Source organism: Girardinichthys multiradiatus, chromosome 4, assembly GCF_021462225.1.
Source record: "Girardinichthys multiradiatus isolate DD_20200921_A chromosome 4, DD_fGirMul_XY1, whole genome shotgun sequence".
Classification (NCBI taxonomy): domain Eukaryota; kingdom Metazoa; phylum Chordata; class Actinopteri; order Cyprinodontiformes; family Goodeidae; genus Girardinichthys; species Girardinichthys multiradiatus.
In genome coordinates this window covers 16,488,513-16,512,118 of record NC_061797.1, presented here as the reverse complement: position 1 = coordinate 16,512,118, position 23,606 = coordinate 16,488,513, and the positions used below count along the sequence as shown (strand labels likewise).

Sequence of the window (23,606 nt, the reverse complement as noted above, 5' to 3'; positions counted from 1 at the left end):
ATTAAATTAAATCTACATGCAAGCCGGTTGTTTAAGAGTAATGTCTGAACAAAGTATTTTCTTTCCTACCATCTCAAATTGAAAATGGAGTTTATAAAACTCTGCTGGGAATTTCACTGGAACTGTGGGCTTTCATCAGATGAGGCTAAGATTAATCTTTTCAGCTACAAACATTCCTGGTTGGTTTGGTGTAAAAAAAAGAATAAGTGAAAAAGCACCTCATGCCCAGTGTTAGATGTGGTGGAGGACCTTTGATGCTGTGGGCCTGTTTCTATTCTATTCTGTTTGGAGTTTTTTTAAGAAATGAACGAAAACGAATTAGTTCCTAACATTGGATTTTTTCCACCACTGATTAAATGTATAGATTAACGGATGGATTTTAAATTTTTTTTCCTGGTGCGATTATGCTGCTGCAATTAAAAATATATCTGTTTGAATACTTTTTGCACATTTGCAACACAGATGTCAATAATTATGGGTAACACTCTGAGCAGCTCTATTTTTCAAACAGTGATTGTTCTCTAACCACTGCAAAAGGTTACGTCACCTCTGATTCTGAGTCTACATATCAAAATCTCCAAATATGGCTGATATGTAGACCTCAGAGCTCTGTTTGAGTGGAAGTTGCAAATGTTTAGACAGGTAAGGTAGTGTCATACCATTTAAATTATTATTATTACTTTTTAAAGATTTTTTTGCGGCACTAGCGGCTTTCATTTTTGTTATTTTTTTGATAGTAGGCAAACAGGAAGTGGGGTGGAGAGCGAGGGAAGACATGCAGCTCAGGTCTCTGGTGGCAGGCGTCGAACTCAGGACAGCTGCGTCGAGGACTGAAGCTTCAGTATATTGGTAGAACATTCTAATGCTCTAAACAGGCCTTTAAAATAGATTAGAAGCCAGTGTAGGGAGTCCAAACCAGGTCTAATATGATCACTGTTTTATTTTTTTTCTTTCAGTGTGTACTTTGCCACAACACTGCTGCAAAGTACACAGCTAACAAAGGAATTACCTCAGGAGTCTGTGAGCATCTTTGAGTGGCCCAGTGGGGCCCTGGGGATGGTCATCTAGTGATGCTGCCTGTCCAACCTGCCTGAACCTAAGACGATCTGACCCAGAACAGGTGAGCTAAGCTTGTTCAGATCAAAGGACTTGAGCCTGTCTTTGCTGTCAAAGGTGTTACATTGAAATGCTAACCTATGAGTGTGAATAATTCTGTACGTATTATGTAAAATGTTTATTAACAAGTTTACAAAAATGTCTGCCACCATGCTTTCACTAGGTATTGTGAGATACTTCGTGTAGCATTTTTTTTTTTTAAGAAACATTTACTCGTTTTGTAATAAGTCTGACATAACAAAGAGTGGATAAAATAAAGGGGTGTGAAGATATCTGTTGCACTGTAGATGTCGATGGAGTCCTGAACATTATTGAAACCTACAGCGGTTTTGGGGTTAGTGCGTGCTGACGTCAGTTTGCTTTAAGGTCCACGCTGTCTTACGTTACCTCGTGGCAGCGGCGGCTCAGTTCATGTGGTTTCACTTTAAATCCAATCAACCCAGGAATGAGAGCGAGGATCTCTCTGGCACACAGCACCCGCTTTCATCTCAAACCCTGCCCCTGTATTGATTTGCCTGTTGCTCTTTCTGACTTCGATAGATTTATTTTTCATTAAAGCTGTTTTCAGGGGATGCTGAGGACAGAGGTCAGGTTTGTATCAGCTATGTAAGATAAACTCGTGCTGTGCACACTTTCTGTGCTAGAGGGAGACTTTTAATGTGAAAATTAAAATGGGGTTAAATAAACCGTTGTTATTGATACTGAAAGAGGTTTGACTAAGAGCTAACCCATCTGTTGTTTCATCCTCTGTTCTGACATGCCAACACCCACTAATTGATGCAAGACTTGTTCTGAGATACTCTCAGTAAAGCTCTATGGTCCCCCTCCTTCCTCTGTTTTAAGATTCTGTTTTTGCAGTCTGCACTGAGTAAGCTGTTCTCAGCAATCATGGCAAATAGATTTCAATCTGTTGGTAGAAATCTTTTTAATCCTATTTCCAGTGTCCTAATCAGTCCCATGCATCCACTTGTGGCTGTTTGGTTAACCATTGTAACCCCTTTTCTTCACCGCAAAAAAACAAAACAAAAAAGAAATCCCGTCCTTATAAAATTTGTCGCCCCAAAAAGGATCAGACAGTATTTATGTTGGATTCAGCCCCGGCCGTCCACTGCATGCCCGCTGAGTGGTGAGCCGTCTGGGAAGCCAGGCTGGTGGTTATATACACATCAAACAAACGCCCACGTATTTCCTTGCAGTCCTCTGGGCTGTCATGAACATTTGTTATCTCACCCAGTAGTCTTCCACCTCAGTGGCTGCTCATTTCTTTCCCCACGCTCGGTCTCTGGAGGAGCCACTGCGGTTCACCAGTCATACAGAAACTTAGGGGCCTTTCTGCATGTCTGGATTGAGATAACGTTTTGTTGTGACTATGCTACATGTTAAATAAAACACTCACACCCCTATCAGCTGGGATAAAAGTGATTTTGTTCCCCTTAAGATTTCCAAGGGCAGATAAACTAATTACCTTTACGATAACTGATACTTCCATGTCGCGGTTAACAGAGCACTCTTGGTTTTTTATTTTCCTTTCACGCCTTTGAAGCTAAACACCTCTTAAATCTTACTGACTAAACCTGAAATGTTTACTCAACAAAACCAGTACAAGGCAATGTAGATTTGAGGTGCTAGCCTCATTTGAAGATGAAAAGCAGGCTTTGGACTCTGATAACTTTTGCCTCAAAACCAGATGGTTTTTATTTTCAAACTGGGAGTCTTCATCCCTGGAAGCACTTTAGTGTTTCTGCAGCTTTTTCCTTAACCACAAAAACCTTTGTATAACTCCCCACAAATGATCGTTTGCTCCCCAAGACAAGTAACCACACTTTGATGTGCAAGGCTGACTGAGTTCCTCTTTAAATACAAAGCAGGCTGTTTGTTGTGGATGTATTATAGTATGCAGGACCTTCTCTTCTCTGTCACTGACTCTTTGGCAATTTACCTGTTTTTGTTTAGGTAAGTGCAAAACATTTTAAATTAAAACTCTGGCCTTAACATTTTTAATGGCAGAGTCAGGATGGTGAAGCTGGTTGATTTTTAACCACCAGTTCATTTTCTGGAACACCCTTCATTGTGTCAGCTCTGTAAACAATGTCAGTATAAATTTAATAAAATTTAGTTTATCAGTACCATTAATTACTCTGTGACCATTGATGATGATCTGTTTTTGGATCAATTATACCTTCATCACCAGGTCAGCTGCCCGAACCATCTTATTTTTCTAAAATTTCTTCAATTTTTTGTGTTCTTCGGTGGTTTTTCCATGGATTTCATCTAGTTAAGCCATTTTCAACTTACAGTTCTATTTAAGTTAATCAGCTGACAGTTTTGCTATTAGTTTATGCACTTTTTTTGTATTTCAGCAAGTTTTTTTCAGTTTTTCAGTTCTCTCAGTTTTAGTTGAAGAACTCAGGTTAGAGCATTCACAGGACATACAAATATTTCTAGTTATAGTCTGGTTTTCCTTTCTGAAAAACAAAGAAGTTGCAAAACATATCTGCAACACAATTCAGCTAAATGTTCAACAGGATTGATTTAATACCAAAAATTGGCTTTTGGTTTCTCAGTGGTTGTAGCTGTCTTTTCCATCTGATCACAGAAATTGGTGTGAAAAAGTATTTCCCCCATTACAGATTTCTTTTGTTGTTGCTTTTTTGTCACACTTACATTTTGAAGATCATATAGCAACCTTTCCAGACAAGGATAACCTGAGTAAAATGAGAAGACAGTTTTAAAAATTACATTTTCGTTTAACAAGGGGAGATATCCAAAACAACCTGGCAATATGTAAAAAAGTAAGGCCGCTAAACCTAATTACTGGTTTTGCCACCCTTGGTGTTAACAGCTGCCATCAAGTGTTTGCGATGCCTGGAAAAGAGTCTTTCACATCACTGTGGAGATCCTTTTTTGTCAGTTGTTGAAATTCAGCCACATGGGACAGTTTTCCACTGTGAACAACCCTGTTCAAGGTCATTGTCATACCACAGCATCTCGATTGATTTTCACTGAGTGTATGTTTGTTTTGAGCCAATCAGAAGAGGACTTGATGGTGTGCTTTGACTCACTGTTCTCCTGCAAAACTCTTTCTCCCTGTGGAGTTTTTTGCTAGAGAGCAGAATTCATAGTTCCATCAATTACAGTATGGCATCCAGGTCCTGAGGCAACAGAGAAGACCCAGACCATGACACAACCACCAACATGCCTGACTGTCAAAATGATGTTCGTTTTATGAAATGCTGTGTTTCGCTTTTGTCTCGTCAGTCCACAGAATATTTCCCCAAAGGTCCTGGGGATCATCAAGATGTGAGATGGGTCTTTTGGTTCTTTTTAGCTTTTGAAGTAATTTTGGTTGGCTGGACACTTCTGGAAAGTTTCCCTCTGTTCCATATTTTCTCCAGTTGTGGAATAAAAACTGTGGTTTCCTTGAGTGCTAAAATCTTAGAAATGGCTTTAAAAGACTTTCCAGACTGATAGATGTAAATTACTTGGTTCCTCATTTGTTCTTGAATTTCTTCTGTTCGGCGGATGATGTGTTGCTTTTTAAGATCTTTTAGGCTACTTCATGTTGTCAGACAATTTTTGTTAGTGGGTTCTCGTTTCTGCAGTTCTGGCTGTAATCATGCTTGGATGTAACCGGTCAAATTAAAACCAGCTTTCCAAAAAATGTGGTTAATCAATTAATTCATGATTTCACATGGGGAGCAAATACTTTTTCACATAGTGTCTGGTTAGTTTAGATAGCATTTTCCAATTATTTGATCAATTTATCAACCTGACAACTACATATTTTGAATTACTCAGGTTCTCTTTGTCTGATATGAAAATGAGCAAAAACAGGATAAATCTCTAAGAGGTCAAATATTTTATAACAGCATTATATTAACATTTCCTCTTCCTCTCCGTTCCCATTGTTTCTCATCCTTCCTTCCTGGTGACCTCACAGGTCAGTTCTGTGCAATTTTTGTCTCTTTTGTGTAATTGCAAACACCTTTTCTATTACTAATAGGCTGTTACTCAGACAGAGCCCTGCTGATTAGTTCATGAGACTTCACCAAGGGCAGCACACATAAAGTCAAGGGCCCCACATTTTTTTCATAAGTCCCCTAAGCAACAGGACTTCTTTTGGCCCCAGGCCAAGACTGACAGGGCCCCTTTAATGTTTTTGCAGAGCTCTCAAGCACTTTGTTGCCTCAATAAAGTTCATTTATGGGATAATAAGGCTCTGAAGGGGACCTGGTGTTGATTTGACCTCAAAGCTTTTAGCATGGCTCACATTCCCAAACCCAGTTCTCCTGTTTTCTGTCTGTTTTCTATCACTTTATTTAATTTTCATCTTGTTTCTGTTTCTTTCTTCCACTTCTCACCTTTCTCTTGCTCGTTGCCTCACATCCCTCTTTTGGTGTCATCTACCATCACGTTACTCCTCTCTGTAACACACTGGCAGTGTAGCAACATGATCCTGGGTTGACCTGGGATTTGTACACCTGGGAATTAGTTGCAGCGTGGCAGCAGGAGGCCCTCTATTTTCCCAAGATTTATTGCAAGGCCTTGAGAGGTAGATGAGGGAAGAGTGCTGGATCAGAGAAATGAAAACCAGCAAATGCCAAATGCTGGCACAAGAATCTGACTTTACATGCCAAGACCAGAACCAGGAGCCCAGGACTTTTTCTAAATCCAAGGTATGGAAGTATGTGTATAGGATATATGTGTGAAAAGAGTTGTCCTCATTCCAATGATGGAATAACCCACACAGAGATTAGAAACAGAGCTGATCTCCTTTTATCCCATCGGTTATTACAGATGAGGCTTATGTGAGTGTTGGCCATCTTTCCCTGAAATCCAGTAAGGACATCGTACACGCCTGAATGCTAAACAGTTTCATCTGAGTTCAATGTTTTTCTTTTCCCCTCATTAGTAGTTGGTTAACCACTAATGCTTAGCATATCTGTTCGACTGTTCTTCCCCCTTCAGTGATTTAGCAAGAAACAGATGGCCCCTAACCACCACATATCCCGCTCCATGATACCTTCCCACCACGTCTTCCACAATAACCTCTCACTCTGAAATGGAAAATTATCCCGGTTTTGCATCTTGGCTCCGGTAAGGCTTTTGGGGTTGGATCATGCTTGGAAACACGATGGAGGCAGACTCTAACTGCTTCAATCAATTCATAGAGCAAGGATTAAGCCTGAGGGTGTTACCCCCAACTTGTTAGCGCGGTTGGAAAAACCTGTGCTTGATTCCATAAAGAAAAAGCTATAAATTCGTAGGACTGATGCCAATTTCATGTTACCGTGTAGGAGATGCTCCAATTTCATTGATAGCTAGCAAGAATGTTTAGGGAATTTGTGTGAAACCTCTCCCTGTTGCTTATTAGCACCAGGAAATGTATATGGATGTTCCAGATTTGACCTTTGCAGTATATATTGTTTCAAAGGAAGGTTTTTTGTGTACCTTCAAAGCATCCCTTGACATATTTTGGGACCTAAAAGATCTACGGCTAAGAGCTGAACTGATAGCTGAAGTATTTTTCTTACTGATATTATTATTCATTCCCTCAGTTAAGTAAATCTGTGTGTACAACATTTCCTATATGTTGAGCTGTCTTTGCAGAGTTCGATGGTACATTTAAACTGGGAAACTGAAGTCATTCAGATGTCAAATAAGGGTTTTAGTCTATAAACTGCAATGTGCTGCCATATTATTTAATAGCATCAGTAGTATTCTTTGCAATGGGGAAAAAACTGATTGAAAAGTTATGCCCCTAGGCCTCCTGATGATGTAATACCAACAGTTAAATAAAAAAATGTACTATTAAGTTTTTCTATTCATGTGTTGGTTGGTTGACAGTTCATAAGCACTCGTCCGACTGGGAGTTTGACCCTCTTCGATTAAAATCAGGCTGTAGTATATTGTCTTATATTCTGTTGTTGGGAGGAGGTGATGTGTATGGTTTCATCTTCTGAGCAGAAACAATGTTCCCTTGTTCCCAGCAGAATGATGAGAGCAATCCATGCACAGGGATGAGCTAAAACAGAGGAAACAGATTTCGGCCATTTATTTTTTATAGAGGTTGGACCGAGTAATGTGTTTTTAAGCACTGGATTTGTTTCTTTCAAGCTAAGCTAAGCCAGTTGCCTCCTTGCCCAACCTCTGTTTAAACAGCAAAACATAAGTGGAATTAATTTCCAAGTGTGTCCAATGTGTCCAACATACGGGTATTAGTAAAGCTTCTTAAATACAAACCACAATGCTGTTTTCCATCAGTTAGTCAGTATTGCTGGATTTGAAGTAACTTGGACATGCTTAAGATGGGGTTGATGTAATTCCCAGATCTAGTAGTATGTTCTAGTTATGCTTGAAAGTTGGGTTTTCAGATCTCCATGACCATGACCTAAAATCAAATATGTCTGCTGTCCAAGTAAAAAAATGAAAGGTGCAGTAATAAGTGGTTTACTTGCGGTTTTGATGGTTTGTGTCTCACAGAGCTACCACAACATCTAATTTCACTTCAGGAATAATTAAGTGCAATTGAAATACATGTTTTACACACAGTTCTAGATGGCATGATTTAGTGATGGTCATTATAATATTTAAATGCATCATACATTGCTTTGGCTTGTATTGCAAATTAGGGATCCAGTCTAATCTCATATTATCAGTATCAGAGTTACTAAAATCACTGGACTCTCATTCCCCAATGGTGGCCTGTTGTCTAAGATTTTCCATCATCTAATTAAGAAGTATGTTTAATACCTGCTTAATGGTTGTTATTTTCAAAAGGTACTTTAAAAATGACAAATGAGCCTCTTTGGAACACATATTCTATTTTATTGTATATTTATTGTAAATATCTGGTTTTGTGTATATACTATATCATCATGTTGATAGAAACCATTTTCTCATGAAATCTTCACCGCTACCAGTTGCAAGTTTTCAAAATGTAACTATATTTCAGTACTCAGCGTGAATTGACCATCGTTTCGGACAGTGCAGAGAACACAGTTACCATTATCAGGATGAATGTGCTACAGATTAACCAAGGTTAACACAAACACTACAAATGGCTCATTCAAACATAACCAATGTTAGAAGTGTAAATAAAATTTACTTTAATAAAGAAAAGAGTTCCTCTGTTTATGTTTTGGATTATTTCTTTGCAAACTACATATAAACTTGGAAAGGTGATTTCCAGTGAGTCCATTGTATTTCTTTGGATTGAAAAAAAACTCCCTTGCTTAAGATCTGGCTGAGTAACAGTCTTGTTTTCATTTGAGGGGACCCGGCGCTGAGACTAATTCAGAGCATTCTGCTCTTTCCCTAATTTGCTGCCTCTTGTCCAACATGAATTACATGTGCTTTGTAGTGAACTGATGATGATGAAGTGGTTCGGAGGGTTCATTTCCTCTACTGAGCTGGGATTTCAGTAGCGTGTAGGCCAAAAGGTCAAACGGTCAAAACAGCCTTTCTGTTTGAGTTGTGGTTTCAGTGGCTGAGTTATCGTCAACTGATCCCAGACCAGGTCGACAGGATGGAAGTAAAGGTTAAGATCTGAGTTTTATTGGGTTGTTTTGTCACACATCTAACTGGACACACAGGAGGAAAGTCTTTTCTTAGGTCAGGAGTTCAAGATGCAACCGGCTATAAAACTGACATCTTTATCTGTTTACCACTTTCTTTTCATCAGTGCTTGATTTAGTTAAACAAAAAAATCTTCACAGCTAATTTTAATCTAGGCAGCATCTTCTTGGCAACTTGTATAAAAAGACAGGTTGTGAAAAAAGATGATGTGAGCCAAATTGTTTGTTGTGACATGTCCAAACTGTGAATTTCTTTTTTTTTTCATCGCTGACGCCAACTTTTGAAGTCCCCCCCCCCCCCGCTGTGAAGATACCTGTTTAATTGCTCCCATTTTTCCTCGCTGACAAGTAATTACTGTCATTAAAGCGTGTCCAGGGTTTTTATTTTCACGGGGAGCCTCTTGAACCCTTTGCTGCGTTCTGAACCCAGTCTGATGGTGACTGCTTCTCTGTTATTCCGCTTTGAGTCAAACTCAGAGTGACTGGAGGTTTCCGGCCTGAGTGCTTTATAATCTACTCAGAAGTGTTCACCTGATCACAGTTATTCTGCTGCTGATGTGTGTGTGTGTGTCTGGCACAGATGGGAGAGAGTTCTGCTGCAGGTTGTGTGTGTGTTGAAGCACGCAGGCGTCTTACAGACTTTACTTTTATGGCTTCACTTCAGAGAGAGCTTTCCCCCTGGTGAGATTCTCTGCCCTTGGTGAGACCAAAGGGAAATATTTATAAATCATCCGTACAACAAATATTGAAGCCGACCTGCGGGGCAAAGCTATTCCGCAGATACCCTTGCCAGAAAAGTGCAAATACACCTCTAAGTCTGCCTGCTGACCCTTACGAGGTCCCTGAATCCACGTCTCTGACCCACTTAGCTGACTTGTATATTGCACACACACCATTCTGACCTATTAATACCAACATGCTCCCTCTGGAGTGTGAATGGCTGCTTGCTGTAGGATCAACTGCAAACATGTGGTACTTCAGCAATGAAACAACCCACAGATTGGAGACTCCGCAGCCATCCTTTCATCATGCTGTGTCTGCTTTGTGCTTTTTATGTTGTTGTCACATCCTTTTGATTCATCATTTGACAGATTCACAGTCAAACAAAACCTTCAAGATGCTGATTGTGGTTTTATATCACCCTGAATTTATTGTTTTGTGGTTTACCAGTCTTCCTGTAGCATGAACTGACTCCAAGACTGTGCGCTCATGCCTATTTCAGCAGATCAGCTAAAGTTTATAATTTAGAGAAAATAAACTCTCATTGTGGTCAAAATAAAGCATTTTTCAGAAAACAGAACCTGTTTCTTTGATATTCTAGGTTGTTGTACCATTTTGCTAATATTAAAATCTGCTTTAGTCCACTTTCTTTCATGAAGTAAGTTAAAGCACCTTTAATTCACACAGGAAAGTTTAGTATATTATTCTAATGTTGCACATCTGTGATGCTCTCTAACATAACAGAGGAAGAACTCTTGTGATTGGCTAACTTACTGTCTGTATCCCCACATTCCCTGAAAGTCTCCCTTTCATTCGCTGATCGAGCCAGGTTGATCCAAGTCTTAGTCCTGCATCGAGGGTGGTTCTCCAAACAAACTTTGTACTTGATAACATTTCGGGTATTTATTTCTCAGTTAACAAGTAGCCTACAATTATGATTAGTTATTTGTTGATTTGTTGTTGATTGTTGATTCTAACCCTCACCCTAACCCTAAACATTGATGAATATTGATCCAATATATGGCTGCAGCTAATATGAATAACTTTTGAGCTTTATGATATAATGGTTATGATGATATAAACAGATAAACACTAAATTATCTTTATGTGTAGTTGTTGTCAAATTATTTGACAGTTACATTTTCCCTTTGGAAATAAACAACAAAAAAACTTCACTTTATAAGATTTTTTTATTCTTGTTGGTTTAAAATTCTACTTAAAAACTTCTTTATCCACTTTGTTCTTTTAATAATACAACTATCAGCTTGTTAAAAGTTAATTTGCTTTTGACTTTTTATGTATTTTCGGCACAGAAAAGAAATGTAATATTTCTGTGTGCAGTATTGAAGTTTTCTGCAGTTTTAACAGCTGCAATATCAGTCTGAACCAGCTGAGGGCAGTATATAACCACCCGATTAAACCAGATGTTATTTATATCCATTTGAAAACAACAAAAAGTGTAAATAGTTTATTTCTCCTTTGTAAAGCTTTGGCTGACATGTGAGTCAAGAAAGCTATGTTGCATAAAACCCTTTAAGGGTTTATTCTCATCTTTCTTGTCCTTTGTGAACTGTCTGTGAGGTCACCTATTTTGCTAAATCTAGGAGTGATTCTGTGACTGGAAAACATTTTCAGACAATGTTTGTTTTTGAGCTTTGTGTTCAGGAAAAAAATAATGGTGTAATGATAAAACTTTCATGCATCAGGATTGTAAAAAATGAGGCCCCTCAGAAACAAATTGACTGCAGAAATGTGTCTGGCTGCAGGAAGGAAAGCAGGGGTGTAGACGGGGGGAACAGCAGTAGCTGAGAAAAGAAAATGAAAGGAGAGTTCTTGTTTCAGGCACTCTTGTTATTGCAGCCTGTTCTGGCTGTCAGAGGACTTGACTGAACCCTGACCTTGCCGCCTGCAGCATGAGGAAGTGGTTAGACAGACTCACAACAAGAAGTTTTGCAGCTGAGTACTGAGAAGCCCTGGCTGTTCCCTCTGAGTGTGTTGTTGGCATGGCACCTTGGGCCACCGCCGCAGTTCCTGAGCCTGACAAACCCTCTCCGAGGCTGTCTCTCCACAATGAGGCCTCGTGTTCGTGTGTCAGATTAAACCGCACCTCTTCTTACTGAAAGGGCCCGTGACCTCATTCCCAGCCAGAGCGCCATGCTCTCATGGGAAAAATCGTCCCAAATGTCATTAATGCAACTGCTTTCCCCTGACCGTGTTGGTGCAGTATGGATGCATAATTCAGGTGGCTGCAGCTTCATCTGACTCTGCCAGCTTCTTGCTCATAAACACAGTCAGGGCTCAGTAAAAGCACACTTCATGTTGAACTCTCACCCTCACAATCCCTTCATATTGTCAAAGCAAACTCTCCCTCTTCCTCTCTCCATATATATATGTGTGCATGTGTGTCTGTGTGTGTTCATACACACACTCTCAGCAGCCTAGAGGGGACATGCCAGATGTCAGCGCTGTCTTGGAGTAATTAAACCGGTTGTTATGATGAAAGAATTTATTCGCCATTTGTTTCTCCTACTCAGACCTAATAGAGTGATTGAAATCTTAATTAGATTAGCTCCTTTTCTCACCTCCATTGTTCCTCAGCCTCTTTAATCCCTCATTTATATTTCAATCTTCATTGCTGTAGTCAGAACCTGATGTTGAAATTCAGCTAAGCAGATAATTGCTGCAAAACATTTTCTAACATAGGGAGCAGTTCTATTTTAAAATATCTGCAGACTTTTAGAGGTTTTCTACCACCCAAACAGCCTGCAAGTTTGTTTTCTATCTTGTCAGCTGCAGTAATGGTTTATATGTTAACAAACAAAAAAGAAAAATCCCATGATTGGGTTGATTTGGGAAATGTCATGTAAAGACAAACCCACAGAGAGCTGTCACTGGATTCACCCGGAACTGTGAAGCAGTGGCAATTTTTTTTCTTCCTTTTTTGGGTTTAGTTTCACTTCTTTATCTTTTTTTCAATATAAATCAACTATAGCAACTACATTTTAACCTAACAAATGATTAACTTTTACTTAAACTAGATATATGTTCCTCAAATGGCTGAGGAAAAGAAGAGTTATAGTTTTTGAAAGCTTTAATAGATCAGATCACCTTTTTTACAAATATAATTTGTTTGCCAATCTAGACCTTTCTGATCTGAAATATAATTTTGTGGCTGATATGGTTTAAAGACTTAATTCACAGACAAATAAGAGCAATATCAACTGAACATAAATAGCCCTCGTTAAAATATTCTGAAGGTTCTACTCAGTCCTTAAAAACCTCACTACCAACTGTTTTTCATTTTGTTTATACTTAAATAAAATTGAAATAGCTACTACAAAACACTGACACACAAAACCTAACATGCAGTAGAGGATGGACTGAACTCCAAAAGCCGCAAATATAAAAATCAAAGTTGGATAAAAAATGTCAAATGAGAACTATGTGCTGTTACCGAAGGTATAGCTTAAGGTCAATCTCTACCAATGTTAAGCCCAGGGGCGGACCAATCATCCTTTAGAGTTATGTTACAGTACATGGAACATTCTGAGGAAAATGCATTAAAGAGCACCCAATTTTAGTGGCAAATAGGCTGTTAAAATACAAAAAAATGAAATGGAGATTAACTTTCTCAAAACTATCTAAAAAAGTTCACATTTAGCTGTACCTTCACAGTCTCCTGATATAATAATCTCTGTAAGTCCCTGTATTTGTTATGTTATTTATTATATATAATTTCTTCTTATTATTATATAAAATATACATATTAAATTAATCTCTGTAAATCTCTACATATATATGTTTGGTTTATTTACACACTCAAAGATAATTGTAATTGTATTTACATTTTAATGTAAAAAGCTCATTCTTCAGTAAATTGACTTGTTACTGTACATGCTATAAGTCCCCAGTCAATCTGATGGGTTTAACCCAAGATGCAGTGGTTACTAATAAACTCCTGAGACGTTTGATCTCTTCTGCATTTTGCTCTGAAAACAGTTGATTGTGGCTGGGCTGAATTTGAAACAAACTCATCCATTTGTTATTGGTGGCTGGTTTACATGTGGGTCAATACAATAAAACTGTTTGGATCATTGCAGTGACCGAGTAAACCTTATGACACTTTTATATGAGGTATGACTGTTTAACAACTTGTGTCTGTCTGTAAATCTACTTCTGATTTTATTTTGCTAAACAACACCTTAATAAAACTGAACTAGGTCTTTGGGTTTTACAGCGCCAACTATTGATAGACTTTGACCTCTTTTGTATTTTTCCACTTAACCACAATATATTTTATTGGGATTTTATGTGATAGACCAACAAAAAGTAAATGAAAATGAAAAGAATAACTCGGTTTTGAAATGTTTTTAACAAATACATTTTTTAAAGTTTGTGTTCAGCCCCCTTTGCCCCTAAATAAAACCACCCAATGCAACCAATTGCCTTCAGCACACATCAATTAGAACGTTCACCTGTGTGTATTTATTCCTTGTATAAATTATTGTCAATCAAACCTTTCAAATTTTATTTTTTATCAGGCCACAGGACATTTTTCCCAGAAATTAAATTCTTTGCCCTGTAGTGCAATTGCAAAGTATAATCTGCCTCTATGTGTAGCTACTGAAGTAACAGATTCTTCTTCTCTAAGAGGCCATGTTGGTACAGAACCTGTATAATGACACTCTCTTACTAACTTCAGCCAGTACCTTCACAAGGTCTTTTGCTTTTGTTCTAGTGTTTATACTGACATTTGGCATCAAACTACGTTCATCTCTGGGACACCGAAACCATCTGCCTCCTGAACTCTATAATTGGCTGGATATTCCCATGGCATTTATACTTGCATATAGGTTGAAAACCAGAGCAATCACTAAATATTTGTTTCCTCTTAATGCCTAATAAGCTATGTTGTACGCACCAACAGAGCCACCATACCTGCAATAGTCCATTACTGAAAGAATTTATAGTAACAAAACGTTTATGAAAAAGTATATTATTAAAGCTACGACAATAAATGGTTATGTGGAAAGGCAAATTGCAAAAATAGTTCATTTTAAATGGGGTTACCTTTTTGTGCCCTTATTTGCTAGATTTGCATGCAGTCATTGACTAAATTGTAAACAGATTTGAATTTGTTATTACTATTTTGTACATAAGTTTATGGATCTGGGTCCTTGTGTCTTATGTCTGCTGAACCTCCTGCATTGTTAATAATCCGCTGACAGGTTGATCTTGGCCTGATGCGGCTGGTTTAATCAGTGTGGTGATGTGAAAAATGACTGATATTATACAGAATGTGTTTTCTTTTAAAAAAAGAAAGGTTGAAGCCTCTCTGTGGTTGCTGTGGTCAGCTTCCTGTTCGACTCAACTTATCTTTGTCCCATTGAGTTAAAAATGGATCGGTTGTGTGTTTCAGTAGAGAGTACTGTACTACTTCTGGGCCTCTTGAGAAAGAAGAGTGGCATGTACGGAAACATGAGTGGCACGGATCAACAAAGGGATCTTTGACTGAGACAAGTGATGTCAAGAAGCTTGGACCAGCAGGACAACAAACCTGTAAAAGAACACAATAGTTGAGCTCGGTCACATAGTTAGCTGTAATGACAGACCTTGAGTCCTTTATTAGGTAGAAATTTAATTGGAGCTATGCAGCAGCTATTACTGCCGCTGGCCAATCTGTGCTGTGCTGACCATAACATTAGCTTACTATGGGTAAAGAGGTAAGACTCCCAACATGAGCCCTTCCTAATCTGCATTCACATGCCTTTTTTCCATGGGTGAGTCTTGGTAGGAATTTACTGTCAACATTTCATTACGATGTTTTTCTAAGTCTTGGAAAACATTGTACCACTCCCTCTTAAAATGATTTCCTTCTGTGGTTGTCAGTTCTGTCACCCAAAACCTGATGGATACCACCACAGGCGCTTGTAATGGACAATCAGACCTTTCACGCTCTGTGAACTTTGATGTTAGTGTTACAAGCTTAACGCCAAGCCGGGCCAGGATTCAAAAATAGCAACTCTCTGCAGGCTGTGAATGGATTTGTCAGTGGAAACCACACGCTTAGTGAAGCAGGTCCTCATAATTGCCCACTGACACACAACCTGTTGGTGAACTCTTTGCTCCTTACCACAGGGTTTGAAAACCGAGCTGGAAAAAGTAAAAGGGGGAAAATTCAGGTTTGGAGCAGTCACTCAACACTCAGTTGCATAAGAGAGGAAAAACAGCATTATATTGAGTGGGAATGTTAAGAATCATCAGCGTCTGATTGATTGATGTTACAATCATGTCAACACGTTAACACTTGCACGCATGTACTCCCCCCATCTGTGTCCACCAGCATCCTCTTAGACTCTAACAAACATTAATTTTCAGCACTGTCAGACTGGGTTATTAATCCTCCGGCTCCTGAGGGAAATTACCTGCAAGTTTTTCTTTTCTTCTAATAGGGACAGGAAGACCTCCATGAATAGTCTTCCTTCTAAATATGCATTACTTGACTTAAAGGGGGAAATTATGGTTATTACATTGAGTGAGAGTTATTAGAAAATTTTCGAGTCAAACATTATTGCTGTGAAAGGGTGCTAAGAGACTCATAAAACTTTTCAGCTTTTTCACCAAACTCAGAGGGTTTTAACAGTATGCTATGCCCCTTCTGTTCTGGTCTTTTATGTTAACACAGAGTTTCATGAGGTGTGGCCAGGTTTCAGTTTCCTGATGTGAAAATTATTAAAAGAACTGCAGGACTTTGAGCTTCCTGCAAACATAATTGGGTGTTTTTTCTCTCTAATATTTTCTCAATATGGAATATCATGGCCAACCTTTACATGTATAATGGTTAAAAAAAAACTAGGCTGAATTAAAGGATCCTATTTTTATTTATTTGGAGTCTTTGGATGCAAAGGGCAAACTGGACCATTTAGAAGAACGACCAATGGGGGGGTAAAGCATTTTTATTTTATTTGGTTTACCTATATTATAGTGACAAATTTTCCACCTATTAACCAAACAGCTTTGTGCCCTATGTCTAACATTAAATACTTTATTGCAAAATACTGAAAGGTCAAAGGCCAGTATAAGACTTTGATGGTATGATAACCTTTAGTAAAAATACCTAAAACATGTAAAATTAAAATGTAGAACATGATCTGACTCCTTTTACTTAAAATCACTATTCTAACTACTACTTGGTACATCTTGGTATTACCGCCAAAGCGAAGCTTCAAAATGCAAATAATAGAAGAACTGAAAAACAATAGCCAAAACAGAGTGGGAAATTTCAAATCAAACAGGCTATAAAAAGCTTTGGCACCAAAGTTCAAATAACACCTGAAATGGAACTAAAAGAGTAAAAAGAAATGACTCTAACCCTCCCTTGCCATTCATCCCCAAATGTTTTCAGTGGGATTTAGATCAGGGGAATCTTTATTAGATTTGTGTTAATTTGCAGAGCTGTCCTTTTGAAAGACTCTGTCATCACTGCACAGACCGCACAGCTAAGAGGGATGCCTGCTGCAACATCTCGTTGCCGTAGATTGACGCCCTGCAAAACCTGAAGCGCCATTGGTCCATTTAAGAAAAACCTCTCTGATCATAATGGATCCTCCTCCTCTGGGCTGTGTGGAAAGTTATCTCCAGTGGGATCTCTGTGTCATGTCAGTAATGTAGTAACGGAAGTCATCAAGACTGTCCAGGTTTAGTGTTTCAGAGAGTGAAACTGCCTTTCTCATTTCAATATAAGATCAATAAAGTCTATCTTATTTTATCTTAACCATATTTGATACTCCCTGGCAAAGTTAAAATGGGCAGGTTTGTGATATGGGAGAAGACAGCTTTGAAGCTGTTTTTGTTGTTTAAGCCTTTCTCCTGCAGATGTGATCTTATTGTTATTGGATTGCAGTCAGTAAAGACCTCAGTTTGGGTGAAGGATGTGCCTCTATTTTCACAGGCAAGCTGTTGAATCTGCAAGTGTAAACTTTTTGGGTCTGTCTCAGGATCTTTTAATAAATGTAACCTCAGCAGTGAAGCCACCTTGCAAGAGGCGTTGCTTGTGCATTTTAACAATACTGCCAAGACAGAATGCCTTTTTTGTCTTTGCCATCACGACTTGATTACAGTGTGAATATCTAGCAGAAAATTATCAGAAAGCCATATTGAGGCACAAATGTTGATTTTTTAAGTCTCATGTTCTCAAATGTTCAATCAGCTGATGAGTTTACTCTGTTTGTTTTTGTCTTTTGCTACTGTTTCTTTGTTTTGCATTTTAAAACTCTACGTACACGCAGGCTATCATCCACCAGCACAAAATGCAAATGTTTGTATTTCCTTTCCTGGTCTTAAGATTTTGAACTTGTATAGCCTTCCAGCTGTAAGGTCAACTACTGTGGTCAAGCTGGCATGTAAAAACTAAAAGGAATGAACAGTTTTAACTTGCAGATTTAACCACATACCAGATACAGCTCAGGATTTCCTATTATTAAATCACTGTGGTACTAGCTGCTTTTTGCTTCATCAAATTGAGAGAAAATCTTTGTAGCCTGAAGTCATTTTTACCATCTAATTAGTAGACGGATCCAAATCAGGAAGGTTTTAGTCGGTTTTGGGCTAACTCCGAGCCACATCCCGCTGGCGAGCCTGTTTCAGGCAAAGGAGATGTGTATTTGTATAAACTCTTGGTGTTTTAATTCGTTTTACCACAGAGGACCATTTTGTTTATTGCCCAAGCCGAACAGACCACCTCGTTTGTATTTGGAAGCTCTACTCACCATGAGAGCTGTAACAACCCAGACCTGCTCCACAGAAGTTTCTGTTCGACGAGGTACTCCAGACAGGAAACAGGACTCTGGGGAACCACAGGCATCCATAAATATTCAAGCCTGGAGAAGTTTATAGATTTTGTCGTTAAGGATTTATGGCAAACTGCAGAAGTGGGTCTGAACCTTGTTTCATTACTAACTACCGACTCTTCAGAGGGCAGGTGCTAATGTTGAAAAGCTGAGCTGGTGCAAGCATCTTGAAGTTAAAATGATCATGCTCTATGCTGCTCAAAGGCTTTAAGTCTAATGAATTGTGTGGTTGGCTGCTTTCACAGAGCTGCATTGTTTTTCTGATGGGAGGATTTCCATCTGTTCGTTCACATCAATACACATATCAACCCTCCATTTGAAACCAAATATAAACTCAGTTTTAACAAAGTACTGTTTAGGTAGAACATTAGATGTACTCACTACTTCATATGGACAGTTTATTTTTTGCCAGGCATAGAAAGAGGAACATTACATGTTTTAGATAGTCAGCTTGCATTTTCACTGCTTGTTTCTGAGTGTTCTGTTTTCTCTCTAAGCAAACAAGAAACCACTCTTAAGTTTTGCGGAACGTCAGGGTTTTGGGTCAGCATATTTTGTCTTTCACAACCTGTTTTTCTCTCAACTGGACGATACCCATATGTGCTCACCACAACCGCATGATGCTTCAACCAATACCCAGAATAAGGACTACTACATCTTGCATTTCACACTTACTTTTTTCTTATCTCTCCACTTCTGCTTTCTTATTTTTGTCATTTTTGTGCATCTCAGGCCACTCAACAGTCCTATTTCCCTATAAACCCATGAGTCAATGGTGCTTCCACATTAAACCAAGATAATAACATTTTGAAACTAAAGGTCAGTGTAAAATCATTCTCTCAAAAAGCAGTTTTCTTTACAGTGATAGCTTTGAAAGCTTCCAGAAAGCTTTTTTGTGGCAGAATAAAGAGTGTTACTTCTTTATTTAACTATTTTATTTATAATGCTAAAAAAGGACAGTGTGCAGTTATGAACATTTTAACAAATTATAATGGCACACCTTTGCAGGCCAAAACTGTTTTCCATTGCTTGTCCCATGACAGATGATAAACAAATGTCAATTTGTTTATATCCTTCTCAGTGATCTGTGGAAAGATCTGTATTGGCATTGCAACAGTCAAACTCTTATAATTGCTCACCAACCTTTTACATGTTTCCACTTGTATAAGATGATTTATCTATGGTATTGAGCTCCCAGTCTTTCGGAGTAAAAGCCTTCCTTGCCATTACCCTAATGTTTAGCTCCCTCCATAGATTCTCTATCCAGATCAATATGGGACTCTGGCTGGGCTGCTACAAAACTTTAATATTATTCCCAGTCAGAAGAAACAGGCTGGTACACCTAAAAGATTACTTAACGATCAACCTAAACCTGCCGGAGGTATGTATAATGTGGGGCTTAAGTGTAAAGACATACCCAAACACAAACAAACATTTACATAAGCATATATTGCACAGAGATAAAACGCATTTTAATCTGGTGCAAACTATGCATGCAAGTTTAAGAGGACTTAAGTCAAGTGGTTTTCAAGTACTAAAAAGTTGTGCATTCCCTAATGGTGTATGGCAGGGTTGTTCCATACCTGAATATCAGATAAAACAGATGAGAGGTGCACAATACTTTGCAGGTTTTTTTTAGCTGATGTAAAAATGTAATATCATCTGCATATGTCTTAATGTGTACATTCTGGCACAGGTTTGGTAGGGTGTTAATGAAAGAAGAAAAAAAAAAGCCACCTAATGAATAACCCTTGAGGAACAGCGTCAGGACATTAAGGAAACCACAAATAGTGACGTTTTGTTTCTTGTTGGATAAACAGTTTGAATCACTTTAGAACATAAGTTAGCTTAAATAGAAGGACTTGATGATTTAGGGTTTAGAAAGCCCTCTTTAAATCTAAATATACACTGGCAACAGTAACATTCGTGTCTAACATACCTTACATTCTTTTAGATATAGACACACAGGGCCATCGTAGTTGAGGGATGGTCGAATAAACTGAACTGCATAGGATGCAAATGGGAAAGGCCATAATTGAAGTGTCCTACAAGGAGTTTGGGCATCCCATTATTCTGCTATTTTTGAAGTAATAGGAAGTACACAAATTGGTCTATAGTTAGACGTATATGATGTACATTTTCACATTTAATGAGTGCTACTGCTGCCACCTTCCAGGTTTTAGGAAGCACAGCATGTTTAGGGATACATTTATCAAAATTCATAATGGATTTTACTGTACACGAATGCATTTCAGTTTGGAAAAAAGTCCTCTTGATTCCATTATTTAAATAAAAATGTTTGTCTGTAACAGAGCCATCTGAAGAAATCAGCATGGTTTAGTTTTTCTTGCCATAAGCCACACATCTCCTGCAGAGTCATGTGTTCCCACCAGCAACCCAATAAAAAGCAGGAAACTTCATTTCCTATCCTGTCGACAACATTGCTTGTCTATCCTCCCCCAACTTCACAAGACCTCAGATTTAATGACAAGAAGAAAGAACTCAAAACAGATGTTACAAAAGAAAAAACAAGGGTGGCATGAGGTATTTATTTACAATCTTGAGGTACTTTTGCATTACAAGAAAGGAGAATCGTTCTCTAATATACCTCTGAGACATAATGTTACAATTGCCAGAGGTGACCAGGTGATAAGGTGGTTTGAAATCTAGAAAAATATAAATAAGCCAATAAAAACTTGTATATTTGGTCAGCATGCTCACATTTCATAGCGGTGTGAAACTGACTTCACTGAGGACACTGACACTGGTGTTCCAGCATTTTCCAGTTCATAGTAGGCTTCTATATGGTATTTTTTTTTTTCAGCACTAGAGACCTGTATTTCTGATAGTAGGCAGACAGGAAGGAGGGGCAAAGAGAGGGGGAGACATTCGGCAAAGGTCTCCTGTTCCGGGACTCGAACCCGGGACGACCGCTTCAAGGACTATAGCCTCTATATGTGGACGCATGCTAACCCCTACACAACCAGCACCTACACCAGTTCTTATTAGATGGTTTCTCTGCAGCTTAATAAGGAACAGAGCGGCAGATATTATTGTAGGCATACGTACATATTTAGGCCAGTATGTATAACTTTGACCATGTGCGGATTACAGAAAATCCACCAAAAAATCAGTAAAACTAAATTTGAGGTCCATTCATGTAAACTTCTGACATGCACTGCATATCTATACTAGACCTAATGTCTACTGCCTGTGCATTGTCAACTGAAAATCCAGTCTTTAAACTTAATATTACAATTGATCGATGTCCATATATTTTTTTTAATCCTGTAGCTTCTGTGCTAAGAATTGTCCTGCTTTTCTGTTCTTGATCTTATTGATCATTTCTCGCCATGAACAAATGTTAGAGCATATCTGTTTATATTAGATTAAGTCAAGTCATCCACTTAAATTTATGGTTTATTTATTTATTTGCTATTTGCTAATTTAGAAGACGAGCAAATCAGGCTTGTATAACTCAGCACATTAAAGAGAAATCATTTAGATGAAAGAACTATCGCTGATTAAGGGAAATTTTAAACTATAATGGGTTAGCATGATGCACAGCAAATGGCCTCTAGCAACTGGAGCTAGAGAGACTGTAGATCACTATATGAGAGGTTTCAAAGATTGTCATTAGTAAAGCTAATGGGAGTAACTGGAAGGCTGTTTTCTCGTCTGTATCATTAGTTCCTTTTACAAATGACGTCTGCACATGAAGTGAAAACAAGCCTGCTACCACCTAATAGTTTCATTTTGTTTCAGGCAGGTCTTTGGTAGAAAAACATATCTGATGTTGTTTTGCAGTCTGTTTTTACTGCACTCACACCTTTATCTTTACAATTAGAGTAATACACAAATTTCTTCTATCTGATGTAAATGCATTTACAGGAGGGGATAATCAAGCAATTCCTCCTCATGAATTCCTATTAAAGGGGGGCAGGTGCTGCTTTTAGATATCAGTCATTGCATATGATGCAGCGATAATAAAAATGTTTATTTTCCCATCTGGCTCTTGATATAATCACAGTTTAATGTGCATACTGTGTTGAAGTTCATGTTTTAGGACCAGTCAGGTCAACAGTATGTTGCGCTGTCCATCAGGAGTTAAAATGAGATAACAATTAGAACCCTTAGGAGCTTGACTGGGCATTCAGTTTGATAAGGATGCTACATTTGGATACCTTCTACTCCTCAGAGGATAAACTAATCTCTTAAAAATCAGTTTCAAATTTCTACCTATATTTACATGATCTACAAATCTCCAGATTAACTGGAATCTTCAATTTCTAATCTTTTGTTTAAGGTTTATTTGAGTATTTTTGCAAATCAGTTCTTAAATTTTATTTTATTTTAATATTCAGAGCATAAATGCGTGAACAAAAAGAAATCATGAACAGATATTTATATCTCATAAAAAAGAGATTAATAAAAGCAATAAGCTTAAATATTAATGAGTTTAGTTTCAGGACATTTGAAAATTTCTTATCATTGACTTTGCTGTCCATTGTCCCTATTACTGAAAGCTACATGTAATACTGTAATTACCACCGTAAATATTTAATATTTAAAGTAATTTTATATCAAAACTGACACTCAAAACCATAGGTTGATTTAATCTGTATCTAAAAATCTGATTAAAATAGAAAAAGTAAAAAGAAGGTAAAGGTTTTGTCTGTTAGGTTCCACCTGTCTAAATGTCCATCTGTACCGCAACATGAAATCTGTGTTAGTCTGTCTGTCAGTCCGTATATTTATAGGCATTTCCTGAGGCTTTCTTTCTGCATGTTAGATGTTTCTTCCTGTTTTTTTTTTGCAGAGTGCCATCAGGTGCTGCCTTACTGTCCCTGTGTGATGTCTGACTGGCCCTTATGCTGTACCTGAGTTATGTGTTGTGACTGTGCTCTGTCTGATGACATTTGTCTGGATTTATTGTTGTAGCTGAACAAAAACCTCTTTTTCCTTTTTCTTTCTTGGTGTGTCTCAGTGTTGACAAGGTCACCGAAAGTTCACTTTGTGTTTGTTGGGAGCACAACCAGCCAGACATGTATAGGCTCTGGCAGCTTGTCTTTGTTAGGGTTTGGCTGATGCAGACATTTTCCCGTGGATGTCAAAGGACGGCTCCAGGTGAAAGCTGAATATTTCTGTCGTTCCTTTCTATGTGGCTCATACCTGGCCTCTTCTTACATGGTTGTGTTTTTTGTTTTTTCCCTAGTGCTTCATGTTCACTATTTAATAACAGTGACTGGATCTGACTTCAGGAAGCTTGTTTTTTGATAAAAGTCAGGAGGCCCAAGTCTTCCCTGAAGTACAGTGCTTTTCAAAGGTAAATGTTACAGCCACA

The 23,606-nt window shown here is 38.2% G+C and overlaps 1 long non-coding RNA gene across 1 annotated transcript; it reads left to right on the top strand.

The window, feature by feature from the left end:
• The first annotated feature begins 741 nt into the window (after positions 1-741).
• On the top strand, positions 742-23,495 carry LOC124866740. The gene is made up of 3 exons (XR_007037900.1): positions 742-849; positions 957-1,120; positions 23,250-23,495. It is a non-coding gene; the product is annotated as an uncharacterized LOC124866740 (long non-coding RNA).
• The last annotated feature ends 111 nt before the right edge of the window (positions 23,496-23,606 follow it).